The sequence below is a fragment of the Leptidea sinapis genome, chromosome 15 (genome assembly GCF_905404315.1).
Source record: "Leptidea sinapis chromosome 15, ilLepSina1.1, whole genome shotgun sequence".
Taxonomy (NCBI): domain Eukaryota; kingdom Metazoa; phylum Arthropoda; class Insecta; order Lepidoptera; family Pieridae; genus Leptidea; species Leptidea sinapis.
Window position 1 is genome coordinate 415067 of NC_066279.1, and position 15446 is coordinate 430512.

At 34.9% G+C, this 15446-nt stretch overlaps 1 protein-coding gene and 1 non-coding gene across 3 annotated transcripts in view; one reads left to right on the top strand and one right to left on the bottom strand.

Moving 5' to 3' along the window:
- Positions 1-894: 894 nt before the first annotated feature.
- The window catches only part of LOC126968383 (putative ferric-chelate reductase 1 homolog), a 45211-nt gene continuing 30659 nt past the window's right edge, over positions 895-15446 (top strand). The window contains exon 1 of one of the 2 annotated variants that reach the window (XM_050813388.1): positions 895-1184. The gene's annotated coding sequence lies outside the window, so the exon portion shown is untranslated. The remainder of the gene's footprint in view (positions 1185-15446) is intronic. The other variant, XM_050813387.1, reaches the window with a different exon arrangement.
- On the bottom strand, positions 10730-10802 carry Trnaf-gaa (transfer RNA phenylalanine (anticodon GAA)). The gene has a single exon. It is a non-coding gene; the product is annotated as a tRNA-Phe (tRNA).

Sequence of the window (15446 nt, forward strand, 5' to 3'; positions counted from 1 at the left end):
CATTGAAACCAAAATTCAAAGAAATTAACATCTTGACTGTTGCTTCTTAATATATTCTTGATAATGTAATGTATGTTCATAGGCACATAAGTGAATTTGCGAAAAACTGTATTAACCATAATGTTAACACCAGGAACAGACATAAGCTTATAATGTCATTTGTGGGGCGATGTATATGCTTTTACCACAGGATCCCAGAAAATGTTCAAAACAAAAGTATTTCGTTATTCAAAAGAATTGTTAAAAAACGTTTGTGTGGTAAAGGTTACTATAACATAAATTATTTTCTTAATGATACCACAGATTGGGAATGGAGCGACCGCTCTCAGGCTATTAAATAATTAGTTTAATTGTACAATGTTACCTTGTAAATGTTACTTTAATTGTAAAACATATTTTTGATAAAAAAAAAAGCGCCCGCTGAGTTTGTTGGGCCCATTCTTCTCAGGCCTGAGGCATTCATTTTGGAATGGGTGGTAGTTTTTTTTTTACTTTCAATAAGTGATGTCACATCCTATTTTGAATAAAAATATTTGAATTTGAATTTGAACTAACATAAAGTGAAATTCAAATCGCGAGTGAAAGACGTAGCTTGTCATGCACACAAAAATAACAACTCTGACCTGTTTTCATCAGTTGTGTAGCAGCAAAAGAGTCTACCTAAATGTATAAATTATCTAACAGTATTATAATATACTAAACAATATGCATTCTTGACAAAACTGTGCTAGTGATAGCTGTCAACTAACTAGTGCGTCACACGGTGTGACACTTGACGTAACCACTTTTTGTATTCCATGTTCACAACTACACTCTTGCTGTTCACACTTCACCGTTCCGTTCGCGTTCGAACTTCAAATCAGTCAGTACTCAGCGCATCATATTATTCTGTGGTACTCAGTAACAGTATTGTAATAACATTGACGTTGTGTGGTTGTCTTTCAAAAAGTTTCATATTTATTTACGAAAAGGAACTTTTTAGAACAAGTTTAGAAGATTATTTATAACAGGGATTATAAAAGTTTGAAGATTTACGGATTGATAACAACTTCAGTGAGTGTTTGATGCAGTTCTCAAGGTTTTTGTCAAACTAAAACAACTTTTTCTTTTGAGTGCTGTGTGAAATTTTAGAGACTGCAAAGTGAAATAGTGTTTGAAGCGATCTACGTTGTTTTCATTCAATTGTAAGTACCTGCCTAACTATGGTTTTGTTTTTCATTTCAATAGTACCTACCTACCGAGAAATATTTTATGCATAAAAGTTTAAAAAACTTGATGTGTTGTAGTTGTCGATAATAATTACTAACTGATAAAAGGCGGAAGTATGTTTGAATTTACTTTCATGCTTTTTTCATATTGTTTGTTTTACATTTACCACATATTAAATATACAAGTTTATATGCCTAGATATAGATAATCGACCTGTAATAATGTAGAATATAAAGAAGAGTTTTTCATAAAATTTTATACAAATTCAAATTACAGAAAAAAATTAATTCATTTATATACTTATACTTAGGCTTAACAAGTTCGGTAAATTTTCAAATAATTTCTTTGTATTTAAATTGTTTTTCCAACATAAATAAATTAATTAAGCATGCTATATGGTAAATTAATAAATGAATTTTAGAGCAAGAGATATCAAAGAAAGTCCTGTCAAAATCGGTTCAGCAGCAACGGAAGCTAGGTAGTTATAGGTCTCCATATCTCTTCATACACTCTTTCTCTTTCATTCGCTATGTTCCGACATAATAACCAGAGGGAGGCTCCTTTTTAAGGAAGCCGGCTAGATTATGGGTACCACAACGGCGCCTATTTCTGCCGTGAAGCAGTAATGTGTAAACATTACTGTATTTCGGTCTGAAGGGCGCCGTAGCTAGTGAAATTACTTGGCAAATGAGACTTATCATCTTATGACTCAAGGTGACGAGCGCAATTGTAGTACTGCTCAGAAGTTTTGGGTTTTTCAAGAATCCTGAGCGGCCCTGTATTGAAATGGATAGTTCGTATCAATTACCATCAGCTGAACGTCCTGCTCGTCTCGTCCCTTATTTTCATAAAAAAATAATAATATGTAGACCCGGCCTCAGCTCACAGCGAAATTCCTCGCAGGCCCGAGCCATTTATCCTCCGAATGTGAGATTCTGGCATTTTTAGATCCAATTAGGAATGAATTTGCCATTTTTAGAGTACAGAATATAGTTTTTCCACCACCTAGCTTACGAGACAATAAGCAGGAGAACAATAATGTGACATTGACGGGTTTCTTGTAACAACACCGTGACAAAATCAACCTTCATTTAAACGCACCTGTTTTTAAAATCAACGCGCCAACGCGCCGGCTTGCTAATGTAGGTTTACGATTTTATATTTACTCTTACTTTGTTTAAATTTAAGTTAGTAGTTCGTTCTTAGTTTGCCTTGCCATAAATACTGAAACAAAGAAAAAAAGTTCTATTGAAAATAACATTTATTACTTATTCGAACTGGTCTCCATTGGCTGCAATACAGTCGTTTAAACGATGAGGCCAGTTATTGGAAAATTCTTCACTGCCAATAGTACGGATTGTTTTAGGGACTCCCAAAAAATCATGGCGTTTAGAGCAAGCAATACTCTCTAAAACTGACCATAAATCATAATCCAGCGGATTAAGATCGGGACTATACGACGGCCAGTCTTTAGCTCTGATGAAGTCCGAAACGTTCTTTCCAATCAGGATGCGTAGTCTGAGCTTTATGACCCGGCGCCGAGTCTTGCTGGAAGCACCATTCTTCATTACTAAACATGGTGTTGTTAAGAGGCTTCGCTACCTTCTCAAGAATGGTCTCTTGATACACTTGTGCCGATGTTTTGATACCTTTTTCACGAAAGTATGGCTCAGTCACTCCTCCATAGATCCAAGCCATCACTGAAGTCGGATAGTGCCCACGTTGCACTCAGTCGACCAATTATTGGGAAGCTTCGCTTGTTTATTAAAATGTTGCTCAATTGTAAAAATAATTCTGGTCCATAAACATAATTTTTCTTTGACCTTCCTTTGCTCTCCTACCGTTTCAGTAGTTGTTTGGATTTTACCACCATATTCCAGTTAAGAAATGACCACGTCTCGATACGTCTCTTATAGGCTCCTAGTCCTAAGTCATCTTTTAAAATACGCGACATGGTGGTGCTATCTTCATTTCCCGATATAAAATATTTTACTTTCGGACAGGATTTCTTCGAATTCTTTCCCATACTGCTTTGACCACATTTTTCGTACGAACACTACGTGGTCGGCCAGATCTTTTTCTGTCACAAACAGAGTAGGTCTCATTGTACCTATTAATCGCCCGGTACACAAACATGTTACTAATACCAAGCGTATGGAGAGTTTAAAAAATTGGATTTGGCTCCATACCTACTTTGTGTAATGCATTCACAGCGATTCGGTTCTCTTTATCACCCCCCTCCATTTTAATATCGCAAAATATTGTACAATATATTGGCGCCAAAATGAGAAAAATCAATGAACAATCATATAAAAATGACAGATTCCAAATTCAAATGTAATATTTTGTTTATTTTTAATTGTAACAGTATTTAAGGCCAGACAGTATGATGTTGGTCCGGTAGAATTCGGCTCCTAACTGATAATATAAATGCGAAAGTGACTTTGTTAGTTACGCTTTTACACCTTTTTCAACCGATCATCTTGAAATTTTGCACACAGGTTTTCTAGGATACAGAAAAGGATACAGTGTACATTTTATCCCAAAATTAAGAGTTACCTAGGGACCACGATATGAATATAAGGCAGGGTCCACTATACGAATGACGATGAAAGAAAGCTGTCATACAGATCAAATTGCAGGCCAGTCATACCAGTGAGCAATTGATAATTTTTAAACTCAATATTTATAGGTGTTTGGTATATATAAGAATTTTGATTATACACTGATAACATCTACCAGGCGTCCTGTGATAATCAATATTTTTTAATGTTTCCGATACGATTTTCATGCAAACAAAGTCGCAGACAAAATGTAGTATATAATATGTCGTTATCGTCACCATTTGTGAATGTATTTTAACTAATTGAAGTCTTGTATAATTCTACTCAAACCTGTTTGTCAAAATATATGTATGCCCATTTGAAATTAGTGCGCAATGTCTTAGAGACAGGCTGACGGACATTGCAAAACTATAACCGTTTCTTGTTGGTATTTCACCAACGCGAGATAAGCAAATGATTAAGTTCGCTATAATGTAATTGTCAAGAAAGTAAGTCGGTTACCCAGTACTTTTGTTCAACCCTTAGAAGAAACATTAGCTGTAGCTTTTATCAGATTCAAGAATTCTAGTCAACATACCGTCGCGCTTACGAGGACAAGACAATAATCAGTACGATAAAGACAACTGCAGCTCCGACTAAAAGTTGAGAGTAACAAACTCAAAATCAGGGTTCTGTTCTCGGCATATTCCTCCTCCAAAAATTAACCAATCATAACTATTTTTTGTAAACTGAAAGAGAAGGAACCATTCTGTGTCGGACTGTTTTGATTTCTTCCGTTACTGTTGTCGGATTTATATACTACTAACTTTTACCCACGACTTCGTCCGCGTGGAGTTGTTAATATCGGCAGCATTTTTTTATTTTTAATATTAGTAGTACTCACTTTGCAAATAATACACAAACAAACTGCTTCGGGTAATACATTAACTACCAACTATTCTATAGTTGTATCCCCCTTTTTCATTCCCACACAGGTGAAAATTTTAAAAACGCTAGAATAATTTATTTATTTATTTCTTATCAATTACAAAGTTTTATGGTGTCATCTTCGATAATGACGAAATTCCACCCCTATGTCTCCACCAAGCTTGTTTTTCGCAATAAAAGGTGACCTATGTCCTTTCCCGAGCTGTTATCTATATCAGTACTAAATTTCATCAGAATCGGTTTTGTGGTTCAGGCGTGAAAGCGTAACAAAAATACTTACATTCACATTTAAAATATTAGTAGGGATAGTTTGACAACTTCGTGCGCGACCGTTCCACGGGGTGACAGACGGTGGCCGGGACGGGGTACTAAAGATGTCAGCGGGTAGCGGGTGATGTTGCGGGGAAGGGCAACGCATGAGATTGCCGTAATTTATAGTCCTGTTTTGGCGGCCTATTAAGTATGATTAAGCCGTTTTAAGCACTTTTGAAAGGACCAGTGGGAGGCTCCTTTGCCCTCCTTTTCTCCCGTGAAGCAGCAATGTGTAAGCATTACTGTGTTTAGGTCCGAAGGGCGCCGTAGCTAGTGATTCAAATAAAAATTCAAAATTCAAATATTTTTATTCAAAATAGGATCACTTATTGAAAGTCAAAAAAAACTACCACCCATTCCAAAATGAATGCCTCAGGCCTGAGAAGAATGGGCGCAACAAACTCAGCGGGCTTTTTTTTCATCAAAAATATGTTTTACAATTAAAGTAACATTTACAAAGTAACATTGTACAATTAAACTTATTATTTAATAGCCTGAGGCTTACTGGGCAAATGAGACTTGATATATTATGTGTCAAGGTGACGAGCGCAATTTTAGTGCCGCTCAGAATTTTTGGGTTTTTCAATAATCTTCTGCTCGTCTCGTTCCCTATTTTCATAAATAAACTCAACTCAAGCACTCATTAATACAAAAATACCTGATAACCAAAACAGAAAGAGATAGATAATGATAAGATACATAATAGCTTTAAGGGTAAATGAATACACTTCTACAATAAAGTCCCAGCCACTGTTCAGGCATTATCTATAAATAAATTTAAATGGTTTATAAAAAAAATGGCTCTGTCGTAAATCCTATTACTCCACTGCTGTATATCTAAATGATCGGACAGCCTGGGACTAGATTGTGATTATTTTATAGCGACTGTACAATATTGTATATTTTTATTGAAAAGAGCGCATAAAAAAAGAATGCTGGGAGAGTTTCTTGCGCCGCTTCTTCTCTCTCAGAGCGCCATTTCTTTCCGAAGCGGTAGTAGTATAAGAAATGACATCAAAAAGAATTCTAAAGGAATCAATTTTGAGAAAATAAATGCCTTTTATTGATCATAATTGAAAATAATTTGATTTATGGTTAAAATCCAAGGAGTCAAGAACGTTGTATGGAAAAATTACCACTAAATATGTTTTCTCTTTAGATCTGTGCAAATTAAGCCCGTCGCAAGTCGAGGTGGTCGGGTTGTAGCGAATAAAAAGTCAATTTCCTCAAGCGAAACACCTTGAAGCAAAAATCCCACGAAGTGAATGATTGTCTGTGTTTCACGGTCGAATAATATCGGCATGAGTAATGTTTGAACAGACACCGTTCTAGAAGTGCGTAATTAGTTCCGCAGTAAGAAGTTCTTAAACCCATGTGGTTTTATTTTCTCTGATACAAAAAAAAATGTAACAAAAACACAACCGACTTCAAGTACACTATTCCAAAACAATAGATATAATATGCACTAAAAAGTATAAAAGTAATTGCGTATTTTATACAATCTAATTAATTAATCTAATTCTAGTTACGATTATTGTTATTTTTGGAATCGGTGTTCTTCCACCGCGACCCGCCACCTGTCACCTCTCGCCTCCTCACGATTCAAGCACATCTCACCTATAACTATGTATGTAGTTACAAAGCTATCTTGGATGACACCGACTCCAATAATTACAATGACGGGAAGCACCAGCTCTCAAATAAAACAAGAATTATCAAAACCGGTTCACCCAGTACTTATATTACCCACTATTTATATTATTTAATTAATTTTTATGAATTTCATAGCACATTTGTTTTTGTTTGAGGTAACAAACATAAAAAAAACATACCGACGAATTGAGAACCTCCTCCTTTTTTGAATTCGGTCAAAAAAAGTCCAGTACTAAAGCCAAAAGCGGCCAAGTGCGAGTCTGATTCGCCCATGAAGGGTTCCGTAGCTGCAAGTAACATAGTATAAAAGTTCTTATTGTTTGTTGTAACTTTGATCGATGTTGTAATATTTATTAGTGTATTTTTTACACACATTTTACCACCTTAAGATAATAGTAAATATATGGTGTTATAATGGCAATAGTAACGCTGCCAATAAATACACTTTGCCAAAATTTGCATTTGTATATAACTGTTGCGGTTTATGAGATTCAGACGAAAAAGCACCAGAGTGGGACTCCCGTTGGTTCCTCTTCGAGTAGGAAACCCTAAACAGCTTAAATAATCCTTTATTAACTCAAGTATCGCACATTTAAATGAAATAAAAATATTAAGACCTGTTAATTTACTTGGACTTAAATTAAATAAAACGCAATTACATTTTAAACGTGTATTCTTCAATAGAACCAGACCAACAAGAGAGTAGCCATAGATAACCCTAAGTCAGTATAGAACATAGGTACCATAAACAAATGTTTATGAAACATACTATAAACAAGACCTTTATTGTTGCTTAACCCGTAGTTCAAGTCCCAATATGTTCACTATTCTTACCACATTTTTGTTTTTACTATTTATATTATTTAATTAATTTTTATGAATTTCATAGCACATTTGTTTTGTAAATTCATACTTCATCGTTTTACATATAATTTTAATTACAATTATTGTAAAATGATGCAACAAAAATACTTAAACGCCATAACCTAACATGTGTAAGTTAAAAAATAAATAAAAGTTGATTTCTAAACAAGCAACGCAATGAATTTATTAAGAAACCATGAGTTGTGACTAGTTTTGTAAAACTAAAACAATCATAAACATACCGGACGCAAGTATAACATATACTGGAAACCGGTTTCACGTAATGGGTAACTCAAATTTACAACTTCCCCGCGTACTCTACAATCATATCCTTGGTATGCGGTCAAACAAGACGTGTATAGGAACAACAATAATATTTGTGTACGGGTATTTCCCTGCGCTGGTATTTCCCCGTTCATTAGTTGAACACCCACGTTATGTAGCTTAGTTCAAAGTCCGTCATAGACGTAGCTATAGTTCCCATCCGAGTGACGTGTCCTGTATCATCCATATATTATGTTCCATAGTATGAAGACAGGCATGACGTCACCAAATTAAGTCTTGTGTGTATATCGGTGACGTCATAGCCACACTAATGGACTCTATTGCTGATAAGGATCAATCTTTGCAAATATATGTTATACTAAAAATTAAAGGAAATAGAAAAAAAATATGTTTTTTTTTATATCTCAATTTTACCTAACTAATAAGTTGCTCAAAATGGTTTCCTTTGACTCCATTTTTGAATGGGAGGTGAGTTTTCTTCCGTGTATATATATCCTATATTATAGCCTGTACATCATTTTGTTCTATTGTCTATAGTTTTTGCAGCGCACGCAAAAATAGGTTTTCGATTTTACACCTTGTGTTACAAAATAGCAATTTTATTACGGATCCCTAATTTTGAAAAAAAAACATAGCCTATTGCCTTCCTCGATAAATGGACTACCCAACACTGAAAGAATCATTCAAATCGGACCAGTAGTACCAGAGATTAGCGCGTTCAAACAAACAAACACTGCAGCTTTATATATTAGTATAGATAATGTTATAAAATCATTCAGAAATACGTTTTTGCTTTATTTTTAACTCATTATCTTTGATTTCGCATTTATGATGGTTTTAGACTATATCATTCCTGAATACATACATTTTTTTTTCTATTTACAGAACAGCGTCTGTAGGTTCGGCTAGTATATTAAAGTTGTAGCTTTGTTGCTCAATTTTAGGTTTCGATGTATGGTATTCGAAGGTTCCAGAGCTGTAGAACTTATATAAATTCGAACTAAATTAATTAATATTTTAAATAATAGATGGCACACCGAGATATCGCCGAAGCTGTTCACCGCTGCATTGGAAGATGTCTTTAAGCTTCTAGACTGGAACGGGCTGGACATCATTATCAACGGCGAATAAATCACTCACCTTCGATTCGCTGACGATATCGTAATCATTGCAAAGACTATGGAAGACTTATGCTCGACGGCCTCAATACAGCTTCCCAAGGAGTAGGTCTCAAAATGAACATGGACAAGACGAAGATCATGTCTAATGCCCATGTCGCACCTACTCCCGGACCAGTTGGGAACTGTACTCTCGAAATTGTTTACGAGTACGTCTACCTCTGACAGATAATCCAGTTGGGCAGGTCCAATTTCGTGGAAGAGATAGATGGCCGTTGGGGCAGCAAGGTCATCAAATGGCGACCACGTACCGGAAGGCGTAGTGTTGGTGGGCCCCTACAAGATGGACCAACGATCTGGTCAAGATCGCCGCAGTAGTTTGGATGAGGGCAGCGCAGGACCGATCGTCATGGCGATCTTTGTGGGAGGCCTTTGTCCAGCAGTGGACGTCTTCCGGCTGAAATGATGATGACATCGAGATATTTCACCCGAGACGAATAGTATATATATGCATCAATTTGTCGAAGGTAAAAACTAAAATGGTTATATGATCGAGTTATATGCTTCACTTCGATTGTGTGGAAAGAAAACTTATTACAGATTTATGAGTACACTACAAGTAACGCGAAAAAGTTGTAGCTACTCGTAATTTGACGAGTTACAATATTATTACAATCCAAAGAAATTATTTATATCTTAGATAAATTATACGTCTAGATGCTCTTGCTGTTAAACAACCGATAAAAACAGGCTAGGTTTAATACTTTCTGCGTGACAAGCTACGTCTTACACTCGACTGTTCAAAATAGAAGTTAGTTCTAAACTCAATTTTTTTTCGACGTTTTCACAGCTGTCGTAGTCTATCTAGATGTATAAATGATCAAAGATTTATATAATACTAGCTGACCCAGCAAACGTTGTATTGCCGATATTAAAATCGCGATACAAAAGTAACTGTTGATCGTAGATGGGTGAAAATTTGAAGTTGTATGTATTTTTAATGCTGACTCACAATCAAACAAATTTAAAAAAAAAATGTCAAAAAAAATAAAAAAAAAAAATTGGCGTGGACCACCCTTAACATTTAGGGGGATGAAAAATAGATGTTGTCCTATTCTCAGACCTACCCAATATGCACTCAAAATTTCATGAGATCGGTCAAGTCGTTTCGAAGGAGTTTAACTACAAACACCGCGACATGAGTATTTTATATATTAGATATAGAAATACTTATTTAATGAAAATTTTCTTAATCTATTCTGTTATTTATTCTGTAATTCTATTAATGTATATTTATTCTATTAATGTAAGTTGTTACACTTCCGCTGGTCCGATGAATACTAAATCACTACCACTCGCTGTTGGTCTATAAGTCACCTGTGAGGCGTTATTAATATTAATTAATTTAACTATGAATAGCAAATGCAATTCTATAATATGTTTATATTGTGTCAAACTGACAAAACTATTTCAAAACAGCTCAACAATTTAACGTAAGGTTAGTCGTTGATCGTAAAAAATGTCCTCGCTTCGATAAGTACAAGGTTAAGTTTTCATTAACGATCTACTTTTATATATTTGATTATATTATAGTCCACTATTTATTATTATAGTTCTATACTTTTTTTTATTTCCTATTTATATACAAACTAGTCCTTAACCCGATTTAGCAAAGTTATGGTCGCTCAGAGGGATTGGAGATTGCTAGAGATGCTTGAAGTTTCCCTGCAAGATCAGAAATGAGGAGATCCGTAGGAGAACAAGAGTCACTGGCATAGCCCAGATCTAAAAATTGAATGGACGATGCGGGACTCGAACCCGCGCCTCTCGGGTTTCGTCCGAGCACTCTTACCAACTGAGCCAAACGTCCGCGTGACGAATTGACAGTAAATCTTGGTATGTCTTGTTCAACTCTTCGGTTGTGGCACCATCGTCCATGAATGTTCGTACAAATTAAATTTGTACCTATATTTAATCTCAGAACTGAGAGATATCACATAAAAATAGCCCAGATAGATAATAGCGACACTGAAGTGGCAGTCAGTGGGCAGAACACATGGCTAGGGGGACAGGTGGCCATTATGGCACTAAAGTCCTCGAATGGTCTGGTCAAGATCAAGTGCAGGACCGATCGTTGTGGAGATCTTGGGTAGGAGGAGGAGGTGTAAACGTTAAATAAACGAACAGATGAATTCGAAAACCAATAACACATTGGTACCGAATAACGAATTGGTATCGAACCGGTAGCTCCGTGGTGAGAATAAACAGTTCTATACTATTGCGCCTCCAAAGCTATCAAACCTCTTTTATAATAATCTTAATCTCGAACCTTTTGTATAACAGAACACCCATCATTTTATGCATAATATGTGCTTCTTAAATGAATAGGGAAGTCCCATGCCCAAGGTTGTTGTAAGAGGCTACTAAGAGCATTAGCCACTGGAATGGCTCTTTTGCTAGATAAAGCTAGATTATAGGCACCACAACGGCGCCCTTTTTAGCAGAAGCAGTAATGTGTAAGGATTATTGTGTTTCGGTCTGAAGGGCCCCGTAGCTAGTGAAATTACCGGGCAAATGAGACTTAACATCTTATGTCTCAAGGTGACGAGCGAAATTGTAGTGCTGCTCAGAATTTTTGGTTTTTTGAAGAATCCTGAGTGGCACTGCATTGTGATGGGCAGGACGTATCATTTACTATCAGCTGCTCGTCTCGTCCCTTATTGTCCTAATGATGATAATAATATTAATGAACATATTTGATCCAAGGGATACCATTTAAATCTTGATAATTTACTCGTCTTTTAGTCTTGTGTAGTAAATTTTGTAAAGTCCTTACTGAAATATCTATGCAGTAGTTTAATACAAGTAGAACGTTATAAAATCACATGTTGTTGACTCTATGTCAAACAGTCACGAATGGGAAAGTATGCTATAATCGATTTGGTAAACATTTTCACAAGCCCGCTATCAACAGATATCTATAATACATTTAAGCCTATGAGCAATTGTTTAAATCTCATTAGTTGTGGTGGCACCGTGGCACGGGTCGTTTCCCTCCCTTAAATATGGCGACAGGAGCGTACGTTTTCTGTGTAGGTTGAAGCACCTAACAATAATCAAACTCTTTTAAGTTTTATACGATTTAACTTTTTTTTACTCGCTTTTTATTAGTCTCACTTGTATGTTTTGTTTATAACCGAATCCTTTGGGCGCGAATTCGACCCACTGTAATCGGTCAGCTTTCATCCAAACTTTGTAGATTTATCGAACCTGATGCCTATACACTCATTTGATAAGATTATATCATTATTCAATTTGCAAAATAAGATATGTTAATTTATATAACTTACATCTATACTCTTTTGGGAGCGAATTTGACCCACTTTAAATGGTCAGATTTCATTCAAACTTTGTAGATTTATCGAGGACCGATGACAATACATTAATTTTGTTAAGATTATTTTATAATTCAATTTGCAAAATAAGAATTGTTAGGGATTTATATAACTTTCATCTATAGTCGATCTGGCAGGAATTGAAGTTAATTTTAATTTCCAATTATTATCTTTAACCGATCTATTTAATACATAGTAACAAATTTTCTAATACCAAAGAGAACTTTTAATTTAACAAACAAGATTTTAAAATTAAAATTTTTGAGGAAAGAGCATTGTTCGCTATTGTAATGAATGGTGGTTGAGCTACCGATTAATTCAGCTAAACACACGCTTTTATAAATAAACCAAACCAACAAAAAAGTAGGAAATAAATAAATAAGAAAAAAAATGTATTTTATTTTTTTTAAAAGTCTTGAATCCCGTTGGTTCATCATTATCAGTAACGTTGTCTTAATTTCTTCCATATTTTCACACGGCAAACATAATCAAACAATACTGATGTCAGCGCAATTCGGAATCTTCAATAAAACAATGGATGTATAATTAGCTGTGGGTATAACGATGAGTAATACTTGTGTACTCACCCGTAAATAACACAGTCAGGTACTAGTCGCATACATACTTATATACAAGGGTTCCGTATGTCGCAGAATAATAAGGCATAAAGGCATTAAAGGCATTTATTTTCTCAAAATTGATTCCTTTAGAATTCTTTTTGATGTCATTTCTAATAACTACTAGATACTACTACCGCTTCGGAAACAAATGGCACTCTGAGAGAGAAGAAGCGGCGCAAGAAACTCTCCCAGCATTTGATTTTTGCGCTCTTTTTAATCAAGTATACAATATTAAACTGTCATTTCTATCGCTATAAAAAATCACAATCGAGTCCCAGGCTGTCCGATCATTTAGATATTCAGCAGTGGAGTAATAGGATTTACGACGGAGCCATTTTTTGATAAAACATTTAAATTTATTTATAGATAATGCCTGAACACTGGCTGGGACTTTATTATAGAAGTGTATACATTTACCCTTAAAGCTATTATGTAAGAATGTTAAGAAGAAGAATGTTAAGACAAAAAGTGTCACAAATAAAATTTGAAAACAAAACTTCATGAACGATGCGGGAATCGTCCCCACGACCTCTCGAGTTCCGTGCGAGTGCTCTGCCAACTGAGCTTGTAAAAAAATTAACACTGTCTTAAGATTAGTGATAAGAGGGGCTTTTATAATTATAAATATTTCGAGAGATTATTGCAGGTTATAAAATGATTTCTAAATTTTGATTTCTAAATGTCAATACTGTATAAAATTACTTAAATTATTACGTTTAAGTACTTAGTGATATTAGCATTTCATCTTATTTTCGTTTATGTACAGAAAATATTTACAAAAGAAGTGAAAACTAGGGAAGGAACTATTCAAATCAAATCAAAATCAGTTTATTCACGTAGGTCACGGAAATGACACTTATGAATGTCAAAATAATAAAATAGTTTTTCTTATTGAATCTACCGCTACTTCGTAAAGGGTTGAGCTAATCAGAAGAAGTAGCAAGAAACTCATTGCCACTCTTTTATATCAAGATTTACATTTATGTACATCGATTTACTAATCATTATTATTAAAGGAAGTTGGGTGGGGAATTTTAGGAGGTATAAGAATGAAAGAAGAAGAATGCTTAAATGGCAACTCTAGAACAAAATTTTCAGCGTTGACTGACTGACATTAAGTTTTTGATACTAGGTAGCATTAAAAATATGCTGCTTTTCATGGTTTTTGCACGGAATATAAATTCGTTAACGTGGGTGTTCCTCAAGGCTGCCTAATTGGTCCCACACTGTTTTTTATTTACAATATTTTTTACAGATGATAATAATGCGTGTTAAATATATTTATGATTACATAGTTTCTTTTTTCTTGAAGTTTCTTTCAATCAAAAAGAATTATATTTCTCTCATTATTTCACATTAATAATAATTTAATATTGTTGTAATCCTCTTTAATTTAAAATATTTGCATCAAACGGTTAAAGAATGAATGTTGAAACTTTGTATAAAACTGTAACTCGATTCTCGCTTCGCAAAGTTAACTTAAAGGTACGAATAAAAACCGGTTGATAGTTACATAAATAGTTATCTATCAGTTATTAGGTAACCAAAATGTCGGTCATGGTTCTGCGAGCACTGACGGTGTTGTGACAAGGCTTTGTAACTTAGTGAAGCCTGTAGGCTACGATAATTATATCTAACAAGTTATAACATAAAGAAAGCTGATCAAATGATTTTTTCAAGGTTTAGTCATAATCCTAGCTGTACACTGTAATTTTAAAATTACCAAAAAAATACTGGTTTTTCTGTTATTACGGAATACATTTATAACGGGGGAAAATATACAAGACGTATGAAATTAGCAAATAATTCACAAAAATCATTCAATTCTCAATTTTATTCAAAAATTACTTCCTCGACCCGCGCTAGTTAATCCTACCGGTAGATTCCTACTTTGATGATAAAATGTAATATGTTCAGAAGTTTTGAAAAGTTATTGTGTTATTTGCCAGTACAAAAAAACGAATGCATATTTATAATTAGAGGGTAAAAATACCTGGAGAGACTGATGGTAACAGGGAAGGTGGAGGGAAGAAGACCAAGAGGAAGGAGCCCCATGCGATGGACCGATCAGATTCGCACTGCCCTTGAAACCACTGTCCACGACGCTTTACACTCTGCTTCCGACAGGGGCAGATGGCGGCAAATAATACGCAACAAAGTACTCTGACGAGATGATCACGACCCTCAGCACTGAGGAAACCGACGCGAGGAGTGATTTATAATTTCTTAGTTTGTTACGTACCTACTTCGCCCGCTCATTGTTTTGTAATTCAAACTAGTGGTGTATATATAATATATTGCATTGTATTATAGTTCTAAATATTTTTAAAATAATACATTTGAATATTTTAAATATCATTATTGACATTTTAAAAAAATACTTATACGGGAGTCCTAGTTCATCGTTTATGTAATGAGATTATTCATCGCAACTTTAACTGTATCGGATTGATTCAAATGCGGTTCTTTGTTTGAAATCTTATGGGATGTGCGAATGGT